This window comes from Pristiophorus japonicus, chromosome 25, assembly GCF_044704955.1.
Source record: "Pristiophorus japonicus isolate sPriJap1 chromosome 25, sPriJap1.hap1, whole genome shotgun sequence".
NCBI lineage: Eukaryota > Metazoa > Chordata > Chondrichthyes > Pristiophoridae > Pristiophorus > Pristiophorus japonicus.
Window position 1 is genome coordinate 14,971,784 of NC_092001.1, and position 12,260 is coordinate 14,984,043.

The following is a 12,260-nucleotide window of genomic DNA, read 5'->3' on the forward strand; positions in this document are numbered from 1 at the left end:
CCAGGCTGATGGTAATGGTAGAGTGAGGTGTATGCGGGGCCTTGTGGTTACAAATTGTGGTGTAATAAAATTCGTCTGCTGCCAATAGTCGACAGCGCTTCATGAATGCCCAGTTTTGAGTTGCTAAATCTGTTCTGATACCATTCCATTTAGCTCGGTGGTAGTGCCACACAACGCGATGGATGGTATCCTCCGTATGAATACTGGACTTCCAAACTAGAATGACTGTACGGCGGTCGCTGCTAACAATGCTGCATCAACAGCTGCATCTAGGACAGGTAGATTTGTAAGTACGAGGTCAAGCAGATGCTTCCGTCATGTTGGTCGTTACACCACCTGCTGTGTGTTTGTCTGTGTCCATGTGTTTGTGCGTGTGCCTCTGTGTTTAAATTTATGTTTATGTGTGTGTTTTGCTGTCAATGTCGATGTCTTTGAATACATAGAACATAGGAGCATTAGAAGGCCATTCGACCCTTCGAGTCTGCACCGCTGTTCAAAATGATCATGGCTGATCCTCTATCTCAAGACCATATTCCTGTTTTTTCCCCATACCCCTTGAGGCTTTTTCTTTCTCGAAATCTATCTCCCTCTTAAATATATTCAGCGATTTGACCTTCACAACCTTCTGTGGTGGAGAATTCCACAGGTTCACCACCCTCTGAGTGAAAACAATTCTCCTCATCATTTTCCTAAATTTCCTACCCCATATCCGTAGACTGTGACCACTGTTCTAGCCAGGGGAAATATCCTCCCCGCATCCAGTCTACCAACCCACTCAGAATTTTATACGTTTCAATGAGATCCCCTCTCATTCTTCTAAACGCTAGAGAATGCAGGCATAGTCGACCCAATCTTACCTCATACGTAAGGACATGCCATCCCAGGAATCAGTCTTTTGAACATTCGCTGTCCTCGCTCTATGGCAATTATATCCTTTCTTAGATAAGGAGACCAAAACTGCACACAATACTACAGGTGCAGTCTCACCAATGCCCTATATAACTGCAGGAAGATATCCTTGCTCCTGGACTCAAATCCTCTTGCAATGAAGGCCAACATTCCATTTGTCAACCCAACTGCTTTCTGCAACTGCATGTATGCTTTCAATGACTGGTGTACAAGGACACCCAGGTCCCTCTGTACATCAACTCTTCCCATGACATCAAGATTTAAATATTACTTTGTCCTTATGTTTTTCCTACCAAAGTGGATAACTTCACATTTATCCACGTTATACTGCATCTGCGAAGATTTTGCCCACTCACTCAACCTTTCTAAATAGCTTTGCAAGGCCTTTGCTTCCTCCCCACAATCACAACCCCACCTAGTTTTGTGTCGTCAGCAAATTTGGAACTTTACATTTGGTTCCCTCATCCAAATAATGTATATATATTGTGGTTAGCTGGGGAATATGCACTTATTCCTGTAGCACCCCACTAGTCATGCCCGCCACCCAAAGGACCCGTTTATGCCAACATTCTGTTTCCTCTCAGTTAACCAATTTTCAATCCATGCCAATACATTACCACCACTCCTGTGTGCTTTAATTTTTCACACTAATCTCTTATGTGGAACTTTATCAAATGCCTTCTGAAAATCCAAATACATTATATACATTGGTTCTCCCTTATCTATTTTTATCAGTTATAATTTCAAAACAAAATCCAGTAGGTTTGTCAAAAATGATTTTCGTTTCATAACTCCATGTTGACTTTGTTTAATCCCGTTGATATTATCTAAATGCGCCGTTATCACATCCTTTATAATAGATTCCAGCATTTTCGCTACTACTATCAGACTAACCGGTCTGTAGTTTCCCGTTTTCTCTCTCCATCCTTTTTTAAATAGTGGGGATTCATTTGCCAGTCTGTAATCTGCAAGAACTGATTCAGAATCTATAGATTTTCGGAAGCTGATAACCAATACATCAACTATTTCATGGCAACCACTTTAATACTCTGGGATGCAGATCATCAGGTCCTGGGGATTTATCTGCCTTTAGTCCCATCAGTTTCTCCAGCACTATTTTCTTACTGGTTAGCATTTCCTTTAATTCTTCTTGCTCACGAGAGCCTTGATTCCCTTGCTTTTCTGGGCCGTTAATTGCGTCCTCTTCCGTGAAGATAGAACCGAAGTATTTATTTAATTGTTCTGCAATTACCTTGTTCCCCATTACAAATTCGCCTGTTTCTGTCTGTAAAGGACCTACATTTGTCTTCACGAATCATTTTCTTTTTACATACACGCAGAAACATTTTAGTCGTCTTTATGTTCCTTGCAAGTGTACTCTCATTTAAAATTTTTCCCCTCTTAATCAATCTCTTATTCCTTTTTTGCTCAATTCAAAACTGCTCCCAATCTTCAGGCTTGCTACTTTTTCTGGCAAATTTGTCTAACTCCTCTTTGGATCCAATAATATCCTTAATTTCTTTTGTTAGCCATGGTTGTGCCACTTTTCCTTATGTGCTTTTACGCCAGAAATAAAGTATAACTGTATCAATTCATGCATTAGTTCCTTAAATTTTAGCAATTGTCTTTCGACTGTCATGCCTTTTAATGAATCGTCGCAATCTATCATAGCCAATTCATACCTCATACTTTCGTAATTTCCTTTATTTAGATTTAGGACCCTAGTTTCGGATTGGACTACTTAACTTTCCATCATAATACCATATTCAATCATGTTATTTTCCGTCTTCCTTCAAGCACTCCGCACAGCAAGACTGTTAATTAATCCATTCTCATTACACAATACCCAATATAGGGTATCCTGTTCCTTAGTAGGCTCCTCAACATACTGGTCTAAAAAAACATCTCGTGCACACACCAGGCATTCATCTGCTGCAGTATTATTACTGATTTGGTTTGGCCAGTCTATATGTAGATTAAAGTCACCCAATTAAGTTCACTTGCTACAATCACCTCTAATTTCCAGTGTGCTGCCATCCTCTACACTACGACGACCGATTGGAGAGCTATAGAAATTCCCAGCAATGTATTCTGCCCCTTGGTGCTCCTTAGCTCCACCCAAACTGTTTCTATATCTTGATTTTCTGAGCTAATATCCTTTCTCACTATTGCTATGATTTCATCCTTCACTAACAATGTCACACCATCCCATTATCCTTTTTGCCTGTCCTTCCTAAACATCGAACATCCTTGAATATTCAGTTATCAGTGCTGGTCACCCTGAAAGCATGTCTTCATTATTGCAACTATATCATATCTGTTTGCATCTATTTGCGCGGTTGATTCATCTACCTTACTACTGCTTTGTATATTCAGATACAATGCTTTTAACTTTGTCTTTTTAACATTATTAGACATGATACAATTATTTTGTGCTATAGTCCTATGTGTCTTATCGCTATTTGTAGTACCTAGACCCTCTTTGCTAGTACACTCTTTTGTTTGTATGCTCTGTCCCTTCCTGACATAATCTGGTTATCCTTACCACAATCACCTTCCTGCAGTGCTTCATTTTCTTTGCTCTTTAGCATTCTAGATTGCTCTATACTGCGTCACTCTCTTATTTTGTTTAAAACACTATCTATCTCCCTAGTTAGTCGGTTCGCTAGAACTCTGGTCCTAGCATAGTTCAGGTGTAGTCCGTTCTCACAGCTCTCTCTTACCAGAATATTGGTGTCAGTGCCCACGAATCGAAATCGAATTCTACCGCACCAACAACTGAGCCACGCATTTATCTCCCTGATTCTACTGACCCTATTTCCCATTTTCTCGAGGCTCAGGTTATAATACAGAGATTATTACGAGTGTACAAGAGTAAGCTTGCAGGGAACATAACTGACTGCAAAAGCTTCGATAGATATGCGAAGAGAAAAAAAGATTAGTGAAGACTAATGTTGGTGCCTTGCAGTCAGAATCAGGAGAATTCATAATGGGGAACTAAGAAATGGCAGACCAATTGAACAAATACTTTGGTTCTGTCGTCATAAAGGAAGGCACAAATAACCTTCGGGAAATACTAGGTGACCGCCTGTCGAGCGATAAGGAGGAACTGAAGGACATCCTTATAAGTCACGAAATTGGGTTAGGGAAATTGATGAGATTGAAGGCCGATAACTCCCCAGGATCTGATAATCTGCATCCCAGCGTACTTAAGGAAGAGGCCCTACAAATAGTGGATGCATTCGTGGTAATTTTTCAACATTCTATAGTCTGTGGATCAGTTCCTATAGATTGGAGGGTAGCTAATGTAACCCCACTTTTCAAAACAGGAGGGACAGAAAACAGGGAATTGAGGAGCTGTTAGCCTGTCATCGGTAGCTGGGGAAAATGTTAGAATCAATTCTTAAATATCGAATTGCATCGCATTTGTAAAACAGTGACATGATCGGTTCAAGTCAGCATTGACTTATGAAAGGGATCATGCTTGACAAATCTCGAGTTTTTTGAGGATGTAACTAGTAGAGTGGACAAGGGCGAACCAGTGGATGTGGTGTATTTGGACTTTCAAAAGGCTTTTGGTAAGTCCCACACAAGAGATTTGTGTCAAAATTAAAGCACATGATATTGGGGGTAATGTATTGAAGTGGATAGAGAACTGATTGGCAGACAGGAAGCAAAGAGTAGGAATAAACTGGTCCTTTTAAGAATGGCAGGCAGTAACTAGTGGGGTACCACAATGTTCAGTGCTGGGACCGCAGCTATTTACAATATACATTAATGATTTAGACGAAGGAATTGATTGTAATATCTCCAAGGCGCAGGTGACACTAAGCTGGGTTGCATTGTGACCTCTGAAGAGGATGCTAAGAGGCTGCAGGTAGACATGGACAGGTTAGGTGGAGTGGGCAAATGCATGACAGGGGCAGTATAATGTAGATAAATGTGAGGTTATGCAGTTTGGTTGGAAAAACAGGATGGTAGAATATTATCTGAATGGTGACAGATTAGGTAAAGGGAAGGTGCAACGTGATCTGGGTGTCATGGTACATCAGTCATTGAAAGTTGGCATGCAGGTACAGCAGACGGTGAAGAAGGAAAATGGCATGTTGGCCTTCAAAGCGAGAGGATTTGAGTACTGGATCAGAGAGCTCTTACTGCAGTTGTGCAGGGCCTTGTTGAGGCTTTGAATATTTTGCAAAGTTTTGGTCTCCTAATCTGAGGAAGGACATTCTGGCTATTGACGGAGTGCAGCAAAAGTACACCAGACTGATTCAAGGGATGGCAGGACTGAGATATTTACTCAACGTATTTACTCTAAGAAAACTGTCCATGATTTTGATCACCTCCACGAAATCTCCACTTAACCTTCTCTACTCCAACGGGATTAAGAATTGTTTCTCTAAATCAATCCACAGAAGTGAAGTCCTTGATCTATACAAATGAAAGTCAGACTTTTCTCTTCCGTATTTACAGTGACAACATTTCCAATTATGTTTTCATTGTTCCATTCAGCACACAATTAGGCCATTTGACTCATCGCCCCTGGGTTTGCTCTTTGAAAGCGCTATCCAATTAGATCCACTGTCCCTTTTCTTTCCGCAGAACCGGGAAAACCGTGTCGCTTCCATTTTCAATCCCGCTTCTAAAGTTACGATTGAGTTTGCTTCAGCTGCACTTTCAGGCAGCGAATTCTAGACCACAAGAACATGTTGTGTACAAAAAATGTTTCTGAACGTTGCCTCTCCGCCTTTTGTCAATTGCCTTAAAAAACTTTAGAGCTGAGCTGCATTGAACATAATTCAGAAAGATCATGGCTGATCTTCGATCCCAGTTCCAATTTGCAGCCCGATCCACATAACCCTCTCATTCCCGAGCGTCCAACAATCCATCGATCTGAGCCTTGAATATATTCAAAGATTCAACACCGACAACTAATTTTGTTACAGAATTCGAAAGATTGTCAACCCTTGGGTGAAGTAATTCCTCCTCCTCACAGTCTGAAAAGGCCGACCGGTTATCCTGAGACGATGCCACATTGTTCTACACTCTTCAGCCAGGGCAACAACCTTTCATTATCTCGCCTGTCAATCCCCTTCAGAATCTTATATGTTTAATTGTTATCACCTCTCATTCTTCTAAACTGCACAGAGCATAAGGCCAAACTACTCAATCTCTCCTCATAGGACAACCCTCTCATCCCACGGTACAATTTAGTAAACCGCCATTGCACCACATGTATTCCCTTATAAGGAGAACAAAACTGTGCACAGTACTGCAGCTCTGCTCTCACCAAAGGCCAGTATAACTGTAAAAGAATTTCCTCACTCTTGTATTCCATCTGCTTTGGAACAAGATAAATATGCGATTGGACGTCCCAATTGCTTGCTGAAGCTGCATGCTAAATGTTTGTGTTTCCTGTACGAGGACACATAAATCTCTCTGGGCAAGAATATTTAATAGTTTCAGACCATTTCCTAAACATTCTGTTCTTTCTATTCTTCCTACCAAACTGAATAACCTTAAAAGTTCTCACGTTATAATTCGTCTGTATCCTGATTGCCTATTCAGTTAATGTGTTGGCTCCCGGTCCAGCAACACGACCACTTTAAATTTCTCATTATTGTTTTCAAATCGCTACATGGCCTGGCCCCTCCCTATCTCTGTCGCACCCTCCAGTCAAGCAATAATCCAAGATCTCTGCTCTCCTCTAATTCTGGCCTTTTTAGCATCCCTGCTTTTGATCGCTCCACTATTGTTAACCGTGCATTCAGCTGCCTTGCCTGTTACCTTTTTAATTCTCTTCTTAACCGCCACACTATTTCCTGCTTCAAGGCGCTCCTTGTTCAAGTGTTGTGCCATCTCTCATAATATCTCCTTAACCGGCTCAATATCAACTTTTTTTCTCTGATGTCTGCTCTTGTTAAGATCTCGGGAACTTATGATACACAAACCACGCTATATCAAAGCACGTTATTACTGCTGTTCTGCAATTGGTTTTTATCTTGGCTCCTTTTTGCTGACTAGATAACTCCAATCAAGCAACGTGAAAATCTGATGGAATAACTTTAACCATCGGGAACCTGAATATCATCAGCCATTGCATGTGTAAGTGGTAGTGTTTGGGTGCTGTGTCTGGGGGGAAGCATCAGTGTTACTGGACAACATATCCGCAACCGAAAGAGAGCGTGCCAGTGCGCTGAATTTTTTGGAGTGAGCGAGCTTCGAGCAGATATAATGACTGAAAAACTACACAGTGGGGAATAGCAGGGTGCGGGGAGGACGAGATGGGGAAAGGCGGCATTTGGAGATAAGCCTGCGAATGAAATGGTGGGTCACCCTCCTGTTCCTGCGGGCGATGAGAGCGGGTATAGGCCGTCCCACTGCGGGAGATGAGAGCAGGTGCAGATCGTCGCACTGCAGGCAATGCGAGCGGGTATAGCCCGTCCCACTGCGGGCGATGAGAGCGGGTACAGCCTGCCCCACTGCGGACGATGAGAAAAGCTGCATTCCGTCCCACTGCGGGCGATGAGAGCAGGTGCAGTCCGTCCGACTGCGGGCAATGCGAGCAGGTATAGCCCGTCCCAATGCGGACAATGAAAGCGGGTACAGCCTGTCCCACTGCGGGCGATGAGAGCGGGTACAGCCCGTAAAACTGCGGGCAATGAGAGCGGGTACAGACCATGCCACTGCGGGCGATGAGAGCGGGTACAGCCGGTCCCACTGCGGGCGATGAGAGCGGGTGCAGCCGGTCCCACTTGAGGCGATGAGAGCGGCTGCAAACGATCCCCCTGCAGGCGATGAGAGCTGGTGCAGCCGGTACCACTGCGAACAGTTTCATAAGAACATAAGAATATAAGAATTACGAACAGGAGTAGGCCATCTTGCGCCTCGAGCCTGCTCCGCCATTCAACAAGATCATGGCTGATCTGGCAGTGGACTCACTCAACTTACCCGCTCCCAATAACCCTTAATTCCCATATTGGTTAAAAATCTATCTATCTGAGACTTGAATACATTGAATGAGCTAGGCTCAACTGCTTCCTTGGGCAGAGAATTCCACAGATTCACAACCCTCTGGGAGAAGAAATTCCTTCTCAACTCAATTTTACATTGGCTCCCCCATATTTTGAGGTTGTGCCTCCTTGTTCTAGACTCCTCGACCAGTGGAAACAACCTCTCTGCCTCTATCTTGTCTATCCCTATCATTATTTTAAATGTTTCTATAAATCACCCCTCATCCTTCTGAACTCCAACGAGTAAAGACCCAGTCTACTCAATCTATCATCATAAGGTAACCCCCTCATCTCCAGAATCAGCCTAGTGAATCGTCTCTGTACCACCTCCAAAGCTTCCTTAAGTAAGGTGACCAAAACTGCACGCAGTACTCCAGGTGCGGCCTGACCAATACCCTATACAGTTGCAGAAGGACCTCCCTGCTTTTGTACGCCATCCCTCTCGCAATGAAGGACAAATTTCATTCGCCTTCCTGATTAGCTGCTGCAGCTGCAAACTAACTTTTTGGGTTTCTTGCACAAGGACCACCAGGCCCCTCTGCACCGCAGCATGTTGTAATTTCTTCCCATTCAAATAATATTCCCTTTTACTGTTTTTATTCCCAAGGTGGATGACTTCACACTTTCCAACATTGACCTGACACTTTCCAACATTATCCTCACAATTTCCGACATTGTCCTCACACTTTCCGACATTGACCTCACACTTTCTGACACTTTCAGGAAGCTCCACGATCTGCTGGCCCAATGGCAGGTGATCACCAGTGAGAGGCCAATCTCGTGCTCAGTGAGTGGGAAGGGATTACCAGAGTCCTCAAACTTAGAGAGCTAACAGCCAGTCCACACCACGCAGAGGCCACTGGCCTTCTGCGAAAGTGGTCCGGAGTGCATTCGCACCTCCCACTTCCTGACCCACCATCAAAAGCGCAGCATCCAAATAACTTTCAAATTTGACTTTGATAGATATTGATGGGATGCATTTATCAGGACTGTGCGCACTGTACAAGGCAGTGGTTTTATTGGATAGCCAATTGAAAAAAGCCGGCACAGAGAAGATAGGACAAATTACCTCCTCTGAGTTGTGTCATTCTGTGATGTAACAATCATTTTTCTCGTGAGATTTTATTTCATCCTGTTGGAAGCAGATAATTATGTTCATAGCAGGGCAATTCAGATAAAGTCGTTTCGGATAGGGTTGGGAAAATCAAAAGACTGAGAAACATTCATAGAAACATAGAGATATAGAAATTTGAAGTACAGAAGCAGACCACTTTGGCCCATCATTTCGCGATGGACGACATTGAGCCGCACGATCCTCAGTCAGCAGCCCTGAATGTTACATATAAACGTTGAACAATAAGCAATGGTGGAAAGCATCCAGCCCAAATAGTCAGCCTCACACAACTGCGACACCCCTTCGAGTGACACATTCTACAGTCCACCCCAACCGGAGCCATCTGACTCCCTGGGAGAGGAAAAACAGATAAAAACCCAGGGCAATATGGGGAAATATCTGTGAATTTCCTCTACGACCAATTCAGGCGATTCATTGGATCTTCAGGCACAGGGACCGGCAGATTTAGGTGCAAAATGGGATCATTAGAAGCAACAGGAGCTTGACAAGCAACATTTTATGAATGCATGGATCGGGGTGATTCTGCAATTTTCCGTTTGTAAGATCTACACCTTGCCGCTTCGTCACTGTGCCTCACCCACACAGAGCTGGTGTGAATATTACCAAAGGAAAGTACTACGGTGCTGAAAAACCGAAATGCGAAGAGAAATTGCTGGAAATACTCAGCAGATCAAAAAGCATTTATGGAGAGATAAGTAAAGTTAACGTGTCAGGTCGATAACCAATTGTCAGAACTGTAAATACCTGGAGATGCAGCAGATTTTAAGCAGTACAGAGGCAGGGAAAGGTATGGCAGCAGGAAAAAAACAAAGGGAACGAGCTGTGATAGGGTGGAAGGCAGGAGAGATGAAATGAATCAAGGGGTTGATTTTGCAAAGCAAAAGCGGGTAACAGTGGGACAAGTAAAGCAAGAAAAGCTGGGTCTAGTGGTGCTATAAATGGGAACAGCAGAATCATTAACAACAGCTAGTGTCCAGAACATGGGAGCAGTGGTTATGACCTTCATTTTGTGTACTCAATCTTGAGAACAGAATGTAGAAAATAGTCGAATCGAAAGATGAGGTGCCGTTCCTCGACTTTACGTTGAGCTTAGTTTCACCAAGAACATCGTCTCAGAGCGGGAGTGTGGTGGAGAATGAATACCTTGTGACCGGATGCTCAGTCTCAAGCTTGCAGCCGGAACCGAGGTGCTCCACAAAGCGATCACCCAATCTCTGTCTGGTCTCCCCATGGTGAGCAGCGGATACAGTGTAACACGTTGAAAGAAAAACAATTAACACACTGTTTCACCTATAACGTGTATGTTTGAGGACCTGGGCAGTGCATAGTAAGGAGGTAACAATGCAAGTGTTGCATTTCCTGCGCTTGCCTGGGAGGGTGCCGTGCTAAGGGAAGCGGCTGGTTCGAGTGACTGCGGAATGGACCAGGGTATTGCGCAAGGAGTGATCTCTTCAGAAATGCTGGAATGGGAAGAGAGGGGAAGAAGTGTTTGGTGGTTAATTCATGCTAGAGGCGGCAGACATTGCGGAGGATGATGCATTGATTGTTGAGGCTGATGTGGTGGAAGTTGAGTGCAAAGGTGAATGCTTATTTTTTGCGTGAGGGGGAGAGAAAGTGCGAGAGCAGAATTGCGGCAAATGGGTAAAAATGTACGAGGGCAAAGTAAAATTTATTGGACGCGAATCCTCGGTTGAGGCAAAAGGATGGCCTATTGGCAGCAGTGTATGGAACATTAAAGCGACAGCGATAGACGGTCTATGAATGGGTTACTGCGATAGCGATAGGGATAGGCTGTACATAGATTGGTTATAGAGACTGCGATAGGGATAGTGGGCCCATGGATTGGTTACAGCGATAGCGATAGGGCTAGGCAGTCCATGGACGGTTTATGCAATAGAGATAGGGCTAGGCGGTACATGGGTAGGTTACAGAGATTGCGATAGGGATCGGGGGTCCATGGATGGGTTACAGCGATACGGATAGGGATAGGGGGTCCATGGATGGGTTACAGTGAGAGGGTTATGGATAGCGGGTCCATGGATGGATTCCAGTGATACGGATAGGGATACGGGGTCCATGGATGGGTTACAGTGATAGGGATAGGGATAGGGGGTCCATGGATGGGTTATAGTGATAGGGATAGCGATAGGGGGTCATGGATAGGTTGCATTGATTGGGATAGGTGTATTGGGTCCATGGATTGGTTACAGTGATAGGAATAGTGATTGGAGATCCATGGATGTGTTACAGTGATAGGGATAGGGATAGGGGGTCCATGGATGGGTTACAGTGATGGGCATAGTTGGTCCATGGATGGAGTACAGTGAAAGGGATAGGGATAGTGAGCCCATGGATGGGTTACAGTGATAGCGATAGGGATAGGGTGTCCATGGATGATCTACAGTGTTAGGGATAGGGATAGGGGGTCCATGGATGGGTCACAGTGATAGGGATAGGGAGGTCATGGATGGGTTACACTGATAGGGATAGCGATAGGGGCTCCATGGATGGGTTACATTGATTGGAATAGGTGTAGTGGGTACATGGATGGGTGACAGTCATAGAAATAGGGATAAGGGGTCCATGGATGGGTCACAGTGATATGGATCGCTGTCCATGGATGGGTTACAGTGATAGGGATAGGGGGTCCATGGATGGATTACAGTTAAAGGGATAGGGAGCCCATGGATGGGTTTCAGTGATAGCGATAGGGATAGGGGATTCATGGATGGGTCACAGTGATAGGGATAGGGACTTCATGGATGGGTTTCACTGATAGGGATAGGGATAGCGGCTCCATGATGGGTTTCATTGATAGGGATAGGGATAGGGGGTCCATGGATGGGTCACAGTGATATGGATAGTGAGTCCATGGATGGGTTACAGTGATAGGGATAGGGATAGGGAGCCCATGGATCGGTTACAGTGACAGGGATAGGGATAGGTGGTCCAAGGATGGGTTACAGTGATAGGGACAGGGATAGGGGGTCCAAGGATGGGTTACAGTGCTAGGGATAGGGATAGGCGGTCAATAGATGGATTACAGTGATAGGCATAGCGATAGGGTGTCGATGGATGGGTTACAGTGATACGGATAGGGATAGCGGGTCCTTGGATGGGTTACAGTGACAGGGATAGGGATAGGCGTTCGATGGATGGGTTACAGTGATACGGATAGGGATAGGGGGTCCATGGATGGGTTA